The 15,598-nt window shown below is 38.1% G+C and overlaps 2 pseudogenes across 1 annotated transcript; both read left to right on the top strand.

The window, feature by feature from the left end:
• The first annotated feature begins 752 nt into the window (after window positions 1–752).
• Window positions 753–2,944, top strand: LOC143565180 (ABC transporter G family member 16 pseudogene; annotated as a pseudogene).
• A 6,780-nt stretch (window positions 2,945–9,724) lies between these two features.
• Window positions 9,725–14,814, top strand: LOC143565191 (uncharacterized; annotated as a pseudogene). Its single transcript, XR_013141016.1, has 8 exons — window positions 9,725–10,139; window positions 10,184–11,178; window positions 11,265–11,454; window positions 12,079–12,182; window positions 12,277–12,379; window positions 12,484–12,782; window positions 13,280–13,585; window positions 14,454–14,814. The product of XR_013141016.1 is annotated as an uncharacterized LOC143565191 (transcript).
• The last annotated feature ends 784 nt before the right edge of the window (window positions 14,815–15,598 follow it).

Raw genomic sequence — 15,598 nt, 5'->3', positions numbered from 1 at the left:
AGCCAACCAAATCATCTAAACTTAAGTAAACCAACTAGTTCAACTGGTTTGGGATCTATATGATTCGGTCAAGCCGTTCGACCGACAATCTGACCAATAATTTTCAAAGTTTGACCCCTTATGGTTAAAAACGGCCGTCTAAATATTGTTTAAACGGCTCTTCTGATCAATAATTTTTCAAAATTTGACTTTTTTTTGTCAGAACGATTGATTTGACCGTTTTCTGGACGCCGTTGGTGTGAAATCACAAGAAGTTATTGAACATTATATGATCCATTCATCCACTATGACATTATGTTATGCTAGCTTTAGTGTGGCAATTAGTTGTATGTAGTGGCGAATAAAACGAAAAAGTGACATGTTAATTAGCTTTAGTTTAATATAATATTATTTACCAAAGTGTCACAAAATCAAAATATAAACATCTTTTGTGTGAAGAAACAGTCAACTAGAAATCATATAATACTATTAATTATTTATTTAAGTCGTTGCTAAATTAGTAAAACCACCCAAACAACATCCACGTGCCCTTGTTACTAATTTCCTAATATGTACATATCGTGTAGACTTTTATATATTAGGCGTCGTAGGGCACCACCCTCTTCACCCACACACACCATAAAGTGATCATAATAAACACTCACTCCATGCATTCTCATTCTCAACAACAATTCTCTCTAAACAATTTCTTCAATCCTTGATCATCTCTTAGCCTTATTTCATCCGCAGCGTGACCGCTGTGTACATTTGCGATCATGCCTCGTGTAGTTGCGGAGAATGTGATGGATAATTTAGGGTTTTATGATCAACGCGGACAAGTTGCGCCTTCTCCGTCCCTTGGAGAGCTTTTGAAGTACGTTGGCGATCTTCGGAAGGAGGGGAATGGCGATGAGACGCCCGCGCATCAAGTTTTGGAGATGATTAGTGAAGCGAGTAGCGAACCGAGGTCGTTACCGTTTGTTTTGAAGTTTAGTAATTTGAGTTATAGTGTGAAAGTGCGGAGGAAGATCCCGGTACCGCCTTTGTTTGGAGGCAGTGATCCGGGGTTTTCGAGGACTAAGGTTTTGTTGAATGATATTTCGGGTGAGGCGAGGGATGGCGAGTTGGTGGCTGTGTTAGGCGCGAGTGGATCGGGGAAATCTACGTTGATTGATGCGTTAGCGAATCGAATTGCGAAAGGAAGCTTGAAAGGAACGGTGACGTTGAACGGCGAGCAGTTGGAATCGAGATTGTTGAAGGTGATTTCGGCTTATGTGATGCAAGACGATCTTTTGTTTCCTATGTTAACGGTGGAGGAAACGCTGATGTTCGCTGCTGAGTTTCGTCTTCCTAGATCTTTTTCAAAATCGAAGAAGAAACTCAGAGTTCAAGCCCTAATTGACCAATTAGGGCTTAGAAACGCTGCTAAGACCGTCATAGGAGATGAAGGTCATAGAGGCGTTTCTGGTGGAGAACGCCGTCGTGTCTCCATTGGAATTGATATTATTCATGATCCAATTATTTTGTTTTTGGACGAGCCCACGTCAGGGCTCGACTCCACCAGCGCGTACATGGTGGTCAAAGTGTTGCAAAGGATCGCGCAAAGCGGTAGCATTGTGATGATGTCGATACATCAACCGAGCTACCGCTTGCTTGGATTACTCGACCGGATGTTGTTCCTCTCTCGAGGACAGCCGGTTTTCAACGGATCTCCGGCGGATCTCCCTTTATTCTTCTCTGACTTCGGTCATCCGATTCCTGATAAGGAGAATCGGACGGAATTCGCACTTGACTTGATCCGAGAACTCGAAGGAACTCCCGGAGGAACAAAACGCTTAGTCGAGTTCAACAAATCATGGCAAATCCTTAAACAATCACGCGACGCCACAACCATAGGCAACGAAACCCCTACCCATGGTTTAACCCTAAAAGAAGCGATCAGCGCAAGTATCTCACGAGGCAAACTAGTCTCGGGGGCCGGGGCAAACAACGGCACGAACCCGGCCTCCATGGTCCCCACATTCGCCAATCCACTGTGGATTGAAATGGCCGTTTTATCAAAACGGTCATTCAAAAACTCGTGGCGAATGCCAGAACTATTCAGCATTCGCTTAGCCGCAGTAACCGTCACCGGATTCATCCTCGCAACCGTGTTTTGGAACCTTGACAACTCCCCTCGAGGCGTCCAAGAGCGGCTCGGGTTCTTCGCATTCGCCATGTCTACAACCTTCTACACATGCGCGGACGCGCTACCCGTGTTCCTCCAAGAACGCTACATCTTCATGCGGGAAACCGCGTACAACGCGTACAGCCGGTCCTCATACGTCCTCTCGCACTCCCTCATCGCAATCCCGTCCCTAATCTTCCTCTCACTCGCATTCGCAGCCATCACATTCTTCGCAGTGGGACTCGCGGGCGGTGTTTCGGGTTTCATTTTCTATTTCTTCGTAATTCTAGCGTCCTTCTGGGCGGGTAGTTCATTCGTCACGTTCCTCTCGGGTGTAGTCCCGCAAGTAATGCTCGGGTACACGATCGTCGTCGCGATTCTCGCGTACTTCCTCTTATTCAGCGGCTTCTTCATTACCCGTGATCGAATCCCGAACTACTGGATATGGTTTCACTACTTATCACTCGTGAAATACCCGTACGAAGCTGTTTTACAGAACGAATTCGATAACCCGGTTAAATGTTTCGTTAGAGGAACTCAAATATTCGATAACAGCCCGCTGGCCGCAATCGATGAGAGCGTGAAATCGAGGCTGTTAAACAGTATGAGCCGATCGCTAGGGGTTAGTATTAGTGGCACCACTTGCTTGACAACCGGAGTTGATATACTTAAGCAGCAAGGCATCACTGATTTGAGCAAATGGGGTTGCTTGTGGGTCACGGTAGCTTGGGGGTTCTTCTTCAGGATATTGTTTTACTTCTGTTTGTTGCTTGGAAGCAAGAATAAGAGGAGGTAATGTGTCAAGGTGAAATGTTGGAGGGCTGTTGTGTAACTTTTTTCTTTTAATTATTTGTTTTTATGAAGTGGTTTGAATGTAAGGAGGCTCTTACAATAACTATACGAGTCTTGTAAGTTACTGATTTATCAGTTTGAAGTTTTATGATTCGTCTGGGACTTTAAGTTGCTTTTTATGTGATGGATAGGACAATGAGGATAATGAGATAATAAGTTGAGTAGAAAACAAATTACTGAATATACTCAAGCTATGTACTGTGAATGTGACACCAAACTTAATGATAGCAAACATATTACACTTTATGTAAAAGTTTTTGTATGTGCAGAAACGTAGGGATGTCAAATGGACTAGAAGCCGACAGGCAAACCAATAACTCAAAACAGATATTCAGATATTGGGCCATAGTTAAATTATTAGGTTTAGAAAATTACTTTGTTATGGAACGAATACGGGATTGTGTGATACTTGACCCCGTTACCCGAAACATTAATGAACGTACTGTAACTAAACCATACAAGTAACATTTTTCTATTTTCTTTTATTCTTAGTAATTGATTAATATATTAATTTACCATTTTGTAAAGGTTCAAGCTTAAATGTACCGTAACGATAAAGGAAAAAGAATGCTAAGTGTATATTTGCTGGTATAATGAAGCATTTCTAGATATAATTAGAAATCATAGTATATAGTTGCAGCACATTAGACCACCTGTAGTGGAAGAGAAGCCAGAGGAATGGTGTTATGCCTACCACTACCAATGGTGTTATGCCTAATACTCTTACATTTAGAACTAATATACACAGGGCTTCCTTAACTAATAATATTATATAAATTAATTAGTAAGAAACGTATTTGAAATTCCAAGTAGTTGAAATTAACGAGCTGACGAGTATATCTGATACCTATAGGTATGCTCAATATTCGACGCATATTGGGTATTGTATAAGACACGGTTTTACAGTCGAATATGAGACGGAGATTACCAATACACGTCTTATTAATGACATGGACTAAAAACACTTCAAAAAAGTGCATGCAAGACTAATGACAATGGTATGCTACATCATTAAATCGTATGCTATTTTATCTTGATTTATAGAATAGTGTGTCAACTAGGGGTGTTTGGTGTTCGAACTGGACTTAAAAAAGCTCGAAATTCTTTTCGAATTCAGTAATCTAATTTTGAATCAAATTTGAAATTTGGAATCGAATTCAGATCCGAAATTCAAAGTTTCAAAATTTGAACAATCCTGTTCAATTAACTCGAACATTCAAAATTTGATTTGTTGAACACCTAATGTAATTGCTTCTTGCAATTGTGTCCATATCGATGCATACCTAGAGGTGTAAAAAAACCAATTCGGAACCGGTTAGCTAGAAACCGAACCAGACCGGTTCTTTCTTAAAACCAATATCTGTCAAACCGGTTCCCAAACCGGTGGTTCGTATAGCAATTTGGGTATTTCACAATCAAATTGTTATTTTTCCCCCTTAAACTTGTTAAAACAGAGCCGGTCCGGATTAGCTTGAGTAGTTCTATGCTTAAACTGGTTTCTAAACCGAACCAGCTTAGATCAAATCGGTTTTAACAAGGCCGGCTTCGAGAATTTAAATGCATAGGCCGAGTCGAAATAAAAAGGCCCATATGCCCTAAGAAATAACGAAATATATAAGCTAATTTTTTTAATGACGATTAATATTATGGATAAAAAAAGTTTGGGCCCATTATTACTTCATTTTCACAATATACCTTATCCTTTTCATAATATACCTTATCCTTTTCACGGTATAACCAGTTTAACCGGCCGGTACGTACCGGTTTTTAAAACATTGCTCTTCGGTCATCGGAAAATTTTCCGACTTGTCTTTTTCATTTTTTTTTCTCTTAGTTCTACTACTTTGTCAACAATAGATTGAAAGGTCAAACTACCATAACGATGCCAACTCTCGAGTGGTTCCAACATGCCCCCAAAAAAGTCGTGCCCGGCCGGGTGTCCGGCTTACACCACCCTAGAGCCGGCCATGGGTTTTAAACATTCAAAACCCAAACATGTTCGGTTTGTAAAAAAAAAGCAGTTTTATACACCTCTATGGCTCTATATATACCTTATAAAACTCTTGTACGCAAGTATCATGTATGATGAAATTTATTCAAATAGTTAAGAAATGTACAAAACTAAAAGGCCTATATTTGTAAATAGACGTGCACAAATCGGGTTTTTTTTAAACCCGGAACCGGGTAGGAACCGGTTTTTTAAGAACCGGGTACAAAATTGAACCGGTTTCTGTCAGGAACCGGGTATGAACCGGATCTGACCCGGTAGGCAAATATCAGGAACCAGTAGAACCGGGTCCGGTTTATACCCGAAAACCGGTTCCAACGGGGTTTCCTTATGTAAATCATTTTTGACCGTTGGAAACCGGTTCCAACGGCTATATTACCGTTTTTAGACCGTTGGAACCGGTTTTGAATGTTTATACCCACCCCCACTTACTATATATAGACATACTAGGTTTAGAACTTCTTAACCAACTCCCCTAACTTGTTAAACACTTCCATTACTTGTTAAACCACTTACCATTACCAATGGCAACCAACGACGAAGTTGTTACGGTTATCGACACCCTGAGATGCCCTGAGGTTTGGGTTCACTATGACCTGTGTGTCATGACCGACACACAGGAGATGGCGCGCTACAAATACTGCGGCAAGTTTTTGAAGGCGGCATCGAATTCCACCATTCGAAAGCATACCAATAAGTATTGCAAGGAAAAAAAACATTTGGATGCTAAAAAAGGAGAAGTCGGGGAGTCGTCCGGCTCTACAGGTCAAGCCCCAGCCGCCGGTAACAAAGCTTGATGGTCGTTGATGGCGGGACGAAAACAACGAACAATATTTGTTATTTTTAGTTTTATGTTTAATAATTTTTGTACTTGATCGTTTTGCAATAATTTTCGTTGTGTAATGTTCTATAATTATATATATATGTTTAAAAGTTAGTTTAAGTGTTTAAGACAAGTTTTTTATTTAACACAAACAAATAACACTTTAAAAAACTTGTTACATTAGTTAATTGATTCGTGTTACAAATACAAAAATGATTAGAACAAATACAAAAAATACAAATTAAAATTAGTCGAGTTCTACGACTTCGTCTTCTTCACCCCGAAGATTCTGCTTCCATCTCTTGAATTGGACGTTCAAGTGGTATTTCGTCTTCAAAGTTCGTCTTGTCTTGTATACGATCCACCGCGTCCAAATGATCCTTTAGGCAAATGCACATCTCTAAGGACGCAGGAGTGAGTTTGGTTCTTCGCATCGATAATATCCTTCCACTAAGTGAAAAAATCGATTCCGAAGCAACCGTTGAAGCTTGGACGCTTAGCAAGTCACGAGACATGGCGGAAAGAATAGGAAATTCGTTTTGCTTTCCTTTCCACCATGCCAAAATGTCAAGGTTGCGAACATCCTCGACCGTTGCACCTTCTCTATAGTTTGCTCCACTATATCGGCCAAGTTCACTAGTTGGTGTGTTACCCCTTTGCCGCTTAGCCGCCGACTCACGAACCGCATTCATCATGTTTATAAGCTTGTCCTTGCATGGCTTACTTGATGTTGCTTGCCTCACAAAAGTCAATTTTGAGTTTGGACCATAAATTTTGAAGTAATGGTCATAGATTTCTTGAAGGGATTTGTTGAAAGAATTCTTTGCTTCCGTCGACGCCATCGGATCGATCTCGTGCGCACCCATGTTGTCATATATTTTCTCGATCAACGCCTCAACCCCGGCAACATTTATGTAGGGGTTTAAAGCGGCGGCACAAGTAAACACGGGTGGTATTCCTTCAAAATATTTTAGGAACTTCTTCTTTATTGGGTCAACAATGTTCTCGAAAAGGTCATTTTTGTTTTCAAAGTCTTTGAAATTCAAGGAGGTGTTGTATAATTCTTGCAAAACCCAACAACTAGTAGGATAGTAAACCCCCGACAATTTAGTTGTTGCGGATTTAAAAACATCAAGATACTCCAAGAAGTAACCGATATTATCCCAAGCACCGTTTGGAAACATATCGGCTTTGCAACGATCCACAAGCGTTCTATGAAACGCTTGTATAGTTTGTTTTTGGGAAAAAGCACAAGCGAGCATATTACAAGTCGAGTTCCAATGGGTTGGAACGTCCCAATTCGGCCCTAAATATTTTCTATCAAGCGACTTGCAATAGTTTTTGTATTCAAGATGTCTTCTTTTTCCAATTTTGAAAATATCTTGTAACATCAAACTAAATAATCTCAAACTGCGCTCCATGGTTTCGTTGTCAAGACCATCTTGAACAACCAAATTGATAATGTGGGCAACACATCGAGTATGAAAAAACTTTCCGTAGCAAAGTGGTGTATATTTTATATATAACTTGTCTACCGCTTTTGTATTATTAGATGCGTTATCAATCGACATTGAAAAATTTTTTTTCTTCAAGTTAACAGTGGTTATTACCTCATCCAAAATTTCAAACAATTTTTCGGCGGTATGTGGAAACGGAAAGTTTTCAAACGCGATGGTGCGTTTCATCATTTGCCAAGATACCAGATCGATCCAATGCGCGGTCACACAAAGGTATGATTCCGGTAACCCATGGGGTGCCGACCAAACATCGCTAGTTAAGTTGACACCCGTTTGTAAAGTGTTAAAAAAATCAATTAAATCTTTTTTGGCACATTCCCACAACTTTAGACAATGACGTCGAAAAGTGGTACGACTTACATGGGTGTAGCACGGTTGAAGAGTCTCTCTAATCAAGGCCGTCAATTGAAGGTTGTCGCAGTGGTTAAACGACAAACCTTGTTGAATCATGAACTTCGCCATCCTATCGTGAACCGCTTTCACATTGTAACGAAATATTGCCCCATCTTTACCCAATTCGGCTTGGACCGTGGCGGGAACTTCTTTCAACGCCTTGCAAAATTTCTTCTCGATGTGCTTCTTTAAAGTAGAGTTTGAATCATGCTTTAAATAAGTGCCACACAATTTGCAACGAGCCTTAATGTCTCCATTAAGCAACTCAACCAAATCCCAATTCCGCCATACTTCTTCGTTGCGGTTATGAGGGAGGATCTTTGCAACTCCGGCGTCATCTTCGGCACGAACCGGGTCAATAAAAAAGGAATCGGTAGCCGCTGCCTTTCTTTTGCCCTTGTTTTGGCTTGCCGTGATAACTAGTTATCAAGTGGTGGTGGAATGGAAGTGAAAAAAATTGGAGTGTAAAGTGTAAACCGATAAGTTTTCTTGATGTTTTTGAGTTGGAGTGGTAAAACAAGTGATCATACAACCCCTTATATAGTTTTTTAGCTCAAAAACCGGTTCCAACGGCTATATTACCGTTGGAATCGGTTACAACGGTTCTTTTTCGGAATAAAACACGGCAAAACCGGTTATTTCGGGTAGGAACCGAAATCGGATAGGAACCGATTTTTTGAAAAATATATGGATCCGGGTAGGGTTATCCGGGTATTATAATACCCTAACCGGGTATGGGGTACACCGGGTACGAACCGGAACCGGTTCCGGGTCGGGAACCCGTTTTTTTTGTGCACGTCTATTTGTAAATCGGGTATTAGATTGGGCCAGAGTTTGCTTGCTTCGTGGATTTCGGGATTACGAATCAATCAATCAATTTAAAACCCCAAAACTTATAAAACGTCGTCATTATATTAATTCCGCCTTCTCAATCCCAAATCACTCGCATACGAATTCACCGATTCGTTGCGCTTCCGTCGTTCGCACCGTCTCTGTCGCCGGATTTCATCTGCCGATAAGTTTCTGAAACCAAAACTTCACTCTCTATCGGTCTATAACGTACCTAGGGTTTCGATTTATTACTGTTTAGTGTAACTGTTTAGCAATGGTTGAATCGATATATGCTTCAGTTGATGTTTGATATTCATCACATGCTTGTGCTCCTATAAGTTTTAATTATACAAGTAAAAATCTGTAGTTAGGGTTTCCTATATGTTTAATTATTTATACAAGTAAATACCTGTAGTTAGGGTATTCTATATGTTTTAATTATTTATACAAGTAAATACCTGTAGTTAGGGTACTCTATATGTTTTTTTGTACAAGTAAATACCTGTATTTAGGGTATTCTATATGTTTTAATTATCTGTACAAGTAAAAAACCTGTAGCTAGGGCTATTTTCAAAACTTGTACACTGAAGTTGAAGCTAGGTTTTGTTTCTTATAGATGTGGCTGTAAGTGAATGAGGATAGATTTGTGTAGACTTTATATTGAATTTAATTTTTAGGATGGTTTACTTGTTTTGATTTGTGCTTTTCGGTTTTTGAATGCTTACAAGTTTTATTTATTTATTTTTTGGTAAATTGTTCGATGCCAGGGCAAACTTTCACCATTGAGAGGTATAGACCTCAAAATTAAACCAAACTAAATAACAAACTCGAACATCTGGGTTTATGATTATTTTCCAAATGCATTTAAATATCAGGTTAGAGGTGGACTTTTATGTTTTTAGAGTTAGGGTTAGGGTTTTATTGAAAGTTTGTACACCAGATTTGATATTAGGTTTTATTCTTTTTAGATATGACCGTAAGTGAATGATAATAGATTTGTATGGACTTGATGTTGAATTTATTTTCAGGACAATTCACATGTTTTGGATTCGAGTAACTTTAATATTGCATTTTCTAACCTAATGCTTATTAAAATTTGTTTTTGCACTGAATATTTTTTCTACTATTGTTTGTGACAGAGGTTTGATTAAGCAATGGAGCATCAAAGAGAAAGAAATGGAGATAGGAGTGATGATGAAGATAGATTTAGAAGGAGAAGAGATGATGATAAGTTTAGGAGTGAACGAGATGATGGGGATAGAAGGGGTCGAGATAGAAACAAATCTGATCGTGAATATGTTAATGACAGAAGGGATAGAAACAGAAGTGATGATGAAGATGAGAATGATAGGAGAAGAGAAAGGAACATGGATAGAAGGAATGACGATGAATATGCTAATGATCGAAAACGGGTTGAAACATCTGATGATGAAGATGGTAATGATAGGAGAAGAAGAGACAGGGACAGAAGGAATGATGATGGATATGTGAATGATAGAAAAAAGGTTGAATCATCTGATGGTGAAGATGATAATGGTAGAAGGAGAGATCAAAAGAAGGATGATGATGATACAAGAAGAGGTAGGAGAGGGTTTCAAAGGGTGATGATGAACACAGGAGGAGAAAGATTGACCAAGAAGTTGGTGATGTTAGAAAATCTGGTAAAAAGCGTGAGGAGAAGAGTGATGAGGAAGATGGTGAAATCAGAAAGACGGATAGAAAAGGAAAACATGACGATAGAAGTGATGATGAAGATGGTGAAATCAAGAAAAGAGGGACAAAGGGTAAGGATATAAGCGATGATGAAGATGATCGTAAAGACTGGAGGAGAAGGGATAATAATGATAATATTAAGAATGCGAGTGATGACGAGGATGATACATATAGGAAGAGAAAAGATGTCAAGAGAAGTGGTCGGCATGATCAGAGTGACGAGGAAGATGGTAAAGTTAGGAAGAGAGGGAGAAAGGGTAAAGATAGAAGTGACGATGAAGACGACCATAAAGATAGGAGGAGAAGGGATCGGTACAAGAACCGGAGTGATGACGAGGATGATACATATAAGAAAAGAAGAGACGGTAAAAGGGATAGGAGAAGCAATGGTGACCATAAAGATAGAAAAAGAAGTGACGACATGGCGAATAAGAAAACTGATAAAAATGGGAACACAGAAAATTTGGATGAAGGGCCAAGATTCCAAAAGTTAGCTGAAATGCAAGAAGGCATGACTAATTTAGGGAAGAGTGGAGGGGTGTATATCCCACCGTTTAAGTTAGCCCGTATGATGAGCGCCGTAGAAGATAAAAGTAGCATGGAATATCAAAGGATGACATGGGATGCTTTAAGGAAGAGCATAAACGGGCTGGTCAACAAGGTCAATGCGACAAATATCAAGAATATTATTCCGGAGTTGTTTTCTGAGAATTTGATCAGGGGACGAGGACTCTTTTGTCGATCGTGTATGAAGTCCCAAATGGCCTCTCCTGGTTTTACAGATGTATTTGCAGCACTCGTTGCTGTTGTAAATACCAAATTGCCTGAAGTCGGTGAGCTTCTGCTCAAAAGGATTATTTTGCAGCTTCAAAGGGCATATAAGCGGAATGACAAGGTGCGTATTACATCCATCTTTAAGTTTTAAGTTTGGTATTATATGTTTGTTTAAATATGTGATTCAGTTGATTTGTTTTTTTACAGCATCAATTGCTTGCTGCGGTTAAGTTTATAGCTCATTTGGTCAACCAGCAGGTGGCTCATGAACTTATTGCTCTTGAACTACTGACTCTTTTGTTAGAGAATCCAACTGATGATAGTGTGGAGGTTGCTGTCGGTTTTGTTACTGAGTGTGGATCAATTCTTCAGGATCTATCTCCTAAAGGCTTGCATGGTGAGTGACCTTTTAACCCTTGTCTTCTAATAGTATAAGCTTATTGTTCATCTATTCACTTCATTCTTTTCAATTTGATCATAATCTGGTTCTGTGATGTTTTATCACTTATCTGCATTGTTGGACTTAGTTCTGTTCAGTTGGCTTTTTCCTTCTGTTAATAAACTACTTATCTGATTTTATGTTGTTTTTTCACTTATCTGTATTTGATCATAACTCGGTTATATGTTATCTGTATTGTTTATTTAATTAATGCGTTTACAACGTTTTAATAAAATTATATTCTTTGTCTGTTTGCATCATTTACATTTATCTCATGGTCTCAAAAGTTGATCTTCTGTTTGTATCATTTACATTTATCTCATGGTCTCAAAGTTGATATTCAATGATGTTAAACTTGTGTTTGATTCTGTTTATTGTGATTGTATTAAAACATTATAAATCTTTATTTTTCTGCCTTATCCTTTTAGTTGTAAATTTATCATTTTTTTGTTGGTGCTTGGTTCTGAACCTTGTTTTGTTACTGCATCAATTTATGTTTTATAGTCAATATACACACGCTTACAATCACATAAAATATCTTCTCATTGACATATATGACTTATGTTTTATGTTTTTTATCAGGTATATTTGAGCGTTTCCGTGGCATTCTACACGAGGGAGAGATAGATAAAAGGGTGCAATTCTTGATTGAAGGACTATTTGCGCTAAGAAAAGCCAAGTTTCAGGTTAATTTTTGTTTTCATAGACATGTTGTAATTTGTTATAAATATGTCTTTTTCCTTTTTTACTTGTGCTTACCGATCATGTTCACTTATACAGGGCCACCCAGCCGTTCGTCCAGAGTTAGACCTAGTTGAGGTGGAAGATCAACTAACACATAAAATATCCCTTCTTGATAACATTGACCCCGAGATTTCTTTAGGTATATATAGATATATCTATAGTATTTACCTTTTAACTATTTATATTAATTTCAAGCTGTTTTTACCTTTGGGCATGTGTAACCTTTATTATTGGCACTTTCAGATATTTTCAAGATGGATCCTAATTTTCTCGAGAATGAAAAACGCTATGAAGATGTAAAGAAAACAATTCTCGGTGACGAATCTGCAGAAGAAGAAGACGGAGACGGTGACGAATCTGGTGATGACGAGGATGAGGAATCTTCTGAGGAAGAAGACGAAGAACAAATGAGAATAAGAGATGAAACTGAAACAAATCTAGTTAACCTCAGAAGAACCATTTACTTAACGATCATGTCTAGTGTTGACTTTGAAGAAGCCGGTCATAAACTTCTCAAGATTAAACTAGAGCCAGGACAAGAGGTATGAAAAACTGTTAATATTATTAAACAGTTATATAATAGGGAAAATTTTCATATATACCCCTACGAACTTGAAAATTATCATATATATCCATGCAAAACTAAAAGTATCACACATGTTTTTACAAAGTAGTTAATATATCAAATACAGTCAAGTCATTAAAACAAGTTAGTAAATGACTATTTGTCCTTACTTTTCTAAAACTTAAAAATTTCATATAAGCCCTCTTTAACTTCATTTTTTTATATATCCATTTTTAGCTTACTTTTTTTTAGTATCTGTAAGCAATAGTTTTCTCAAAATCTATCCATGATGTAAAATCTGAATAAAAAATATGGTTTAAACGAATATCATGGAAAGGGGTAGAATGGTCATTAAGTGCAAATTTATTAAAGTTGAATATGTTAGTATATGATATTGGTTTTGGTTGGGTATATATGAAATTAATCTTATATAAGCATTTTTTTTAAATTAACGAGCAATTTTGCATCATGCAGATGGAACTGTGCATTATGTTGCTGGAGTGTTGCAGTCAAGAGAGAACTTACCTTCATTATTATGGGCTTTTGGGTCAACGGTTTTGCATGATTAATAAAGTTCATCAAGAAAATTTTGAGAAATGCTTCGTTCAACAATATTCGATGATTCATCGGTTGGAAACAAATAAACTACGTAATGTTGCAAAGTTTTTCGCACATCTGCTCGGGACAGATGCTTTGCCTTGGCATGTTCTGGCTTATATTCGTTTGACTGAGGAGGACACGACTTCATCTTCTAGAATCTTCATAAAAATTCTCTTCCAGGTAACTTACTGTCTTTTACATAAATATGTTACTGTTTTATTGCTATCTCCATGGCCTATGGCCGTTCAAAAAGCTCGTGGCTCGCTCGGAATCGGCTGGTTTGTAAACGAGCCATCCTTAGCTGAATTGGTATGTAAACGAGCCACCCTGAGCCAAGGTCAGATCGGCTTGTTTAAGTTATATGTATATTTGTAACTTAAAAGTGTTGTCACATTTGTTCATGAAGTATTGAAATTTTTTTAACTTGTTGGAAAGATTTTGTTTGGCTCGTTTAAAAGTAAAACCAAAATTTAATATAACCCACATATATATCATATATGTGGGTTATATTAAATTTTGGTTTTACTTTTAAACGAGCCAAACAAAATCTTTCCAACAAGTTAAAAAAATTTCAATACTTCATGAACAAATGTGACAACACTTTTAAGTTACAAATATACATATAACTTAAACAAGCCGATCTGACCTTGGCTCAGGGTGGCTCGTTTACATACCAATTCAGCTAAGGATGGCTCGTTTACAAACCAGCCGATTCCGAGCGAGCCACGAGCTTATAACATATATATATATATATATATATAAATTGTTAATTTTCGTAGCTTATAACTTTCGCATTATGTGTATGTTACAGTCATTTACTTTTAGTTTTTATATATATTTGTGTAAAATATATATAAAAAATAAACAGAGCCACAAGCTGGCTCTATTTTTTGACGAGCCGAGCTCAACATTTCAGCTAGTTAAGATAAGAGAGCCAAGCTCGTCTTTGCTTGTTTGTTAATGAGCCGAGCCCGGGGCTTTGTTTAGGTGTGTAAATGAGCTTATTGTTACAAGCTGCTAAAGTTGGTTTTGACATTCTGTTTAACAGGAGTTATCGGAACATCTCGGCATTCGGCTCTTGAACGAGCGTCTTAGTGACCCGAGCATGCAAGCAGATTTTGAATCCATATTCCCTTGAGACAACCCTAAAAACACTCGGTTTTCAATCAACTTCTTCACGTCAATTGGTCTTGGTGGAATAACTGAAAACTTGAGAGAATATTTGAAGAACATGCCTCGTCTTATTATGCAACAAAAGCCTGCTTCTGAATCGGACGGTTCAGATTCTTCCAGCTCGGGATCTGAATCATCAAGCTCTGATGAAAGCGAGAGTTCTAGTGAAAGCAGCGAGAGTGAAAGTGATCATAAAAGCAGCAAGCGCAGAAGACGATGCTAGGTTTTTGTTTCTAAACCGCATGTGAAAGATGGTGTTTTTGTTTTTAAGAGTTGGTTTCAGGATTATTGTTGTTTGTGGTTACACAATTATCGTTTTAATCAAGTCTTCTGTAATGATTTTGTTTAATGTGTCTTGGAGATTATAGATGATATTTTTTAAATTTATCATAACGTTAGTTTGTCATGTTCATAAGCTCATTCTTCACAGCAAACACAACTGTCTTGCTTAAATTAGAGTTTGAATCTGTGGTTTATTAGGCTGCTCAACATGGAGGGGCTTTAAAGCCTGTCCACAATGCCACATTACCATCATGTGAGCACTGGTGGCCTTAAATCCTCTTCACCATGTTGTCCTGTTATGATTCGAAGCCTCTTTACCATCTCATTATATATACATATATGTATATGCATCTGTATGAGTGTGAAAAGTAGGGTAAGCGGAGAGAGAAACACATGGTACCACCTCTTCCCCCTTCACTGTCTCACCACACCGCCCCTCTGCAGTGTTTCCCCTACGCCACCGCCCATAGCAAATGGTCTTGGGGCTTAAAATGTAACGGGGGCGTTTGCTAACATTAATAAAACCAAGTTTTTAAATTAAACTATACAAAAAATTCAGCCCATTATCATCCCTTTTCGAACACTTCATTTCTTCATGTTATTGTCTTTCATAAACCTTTCCAAAACATTTTCTTTGAAACCAAAGTCAATAAAATCATATAGAGCTGAAGAATCTGGTTATATATACATATTGTATCAAAGGGCCAGTAAACCTCCCATCTCAGACAATGAATTATC

Source organism: Bidens hawaiensis, unplaced genomic scaffold (genome assembly GCF_021521415.1).
Source record: "Bidens hawaiensis isolate Kalapana, Puna unplaced genomic scaffold, B.hawaiensis_p1.1 tig00022300_1, whole genome shotgun sequence".
In the NCBI taxonomy this organism is placed as follows: Eukaryota; Viridiplantae; Streptophyta; class Magnoliopsida; order Asterales; family Asteraceae; genus Bidens; species Bidens hawaiensis.
This window is presented reverse-complemented; position numbering and strand designations above follow the sequence as displayed.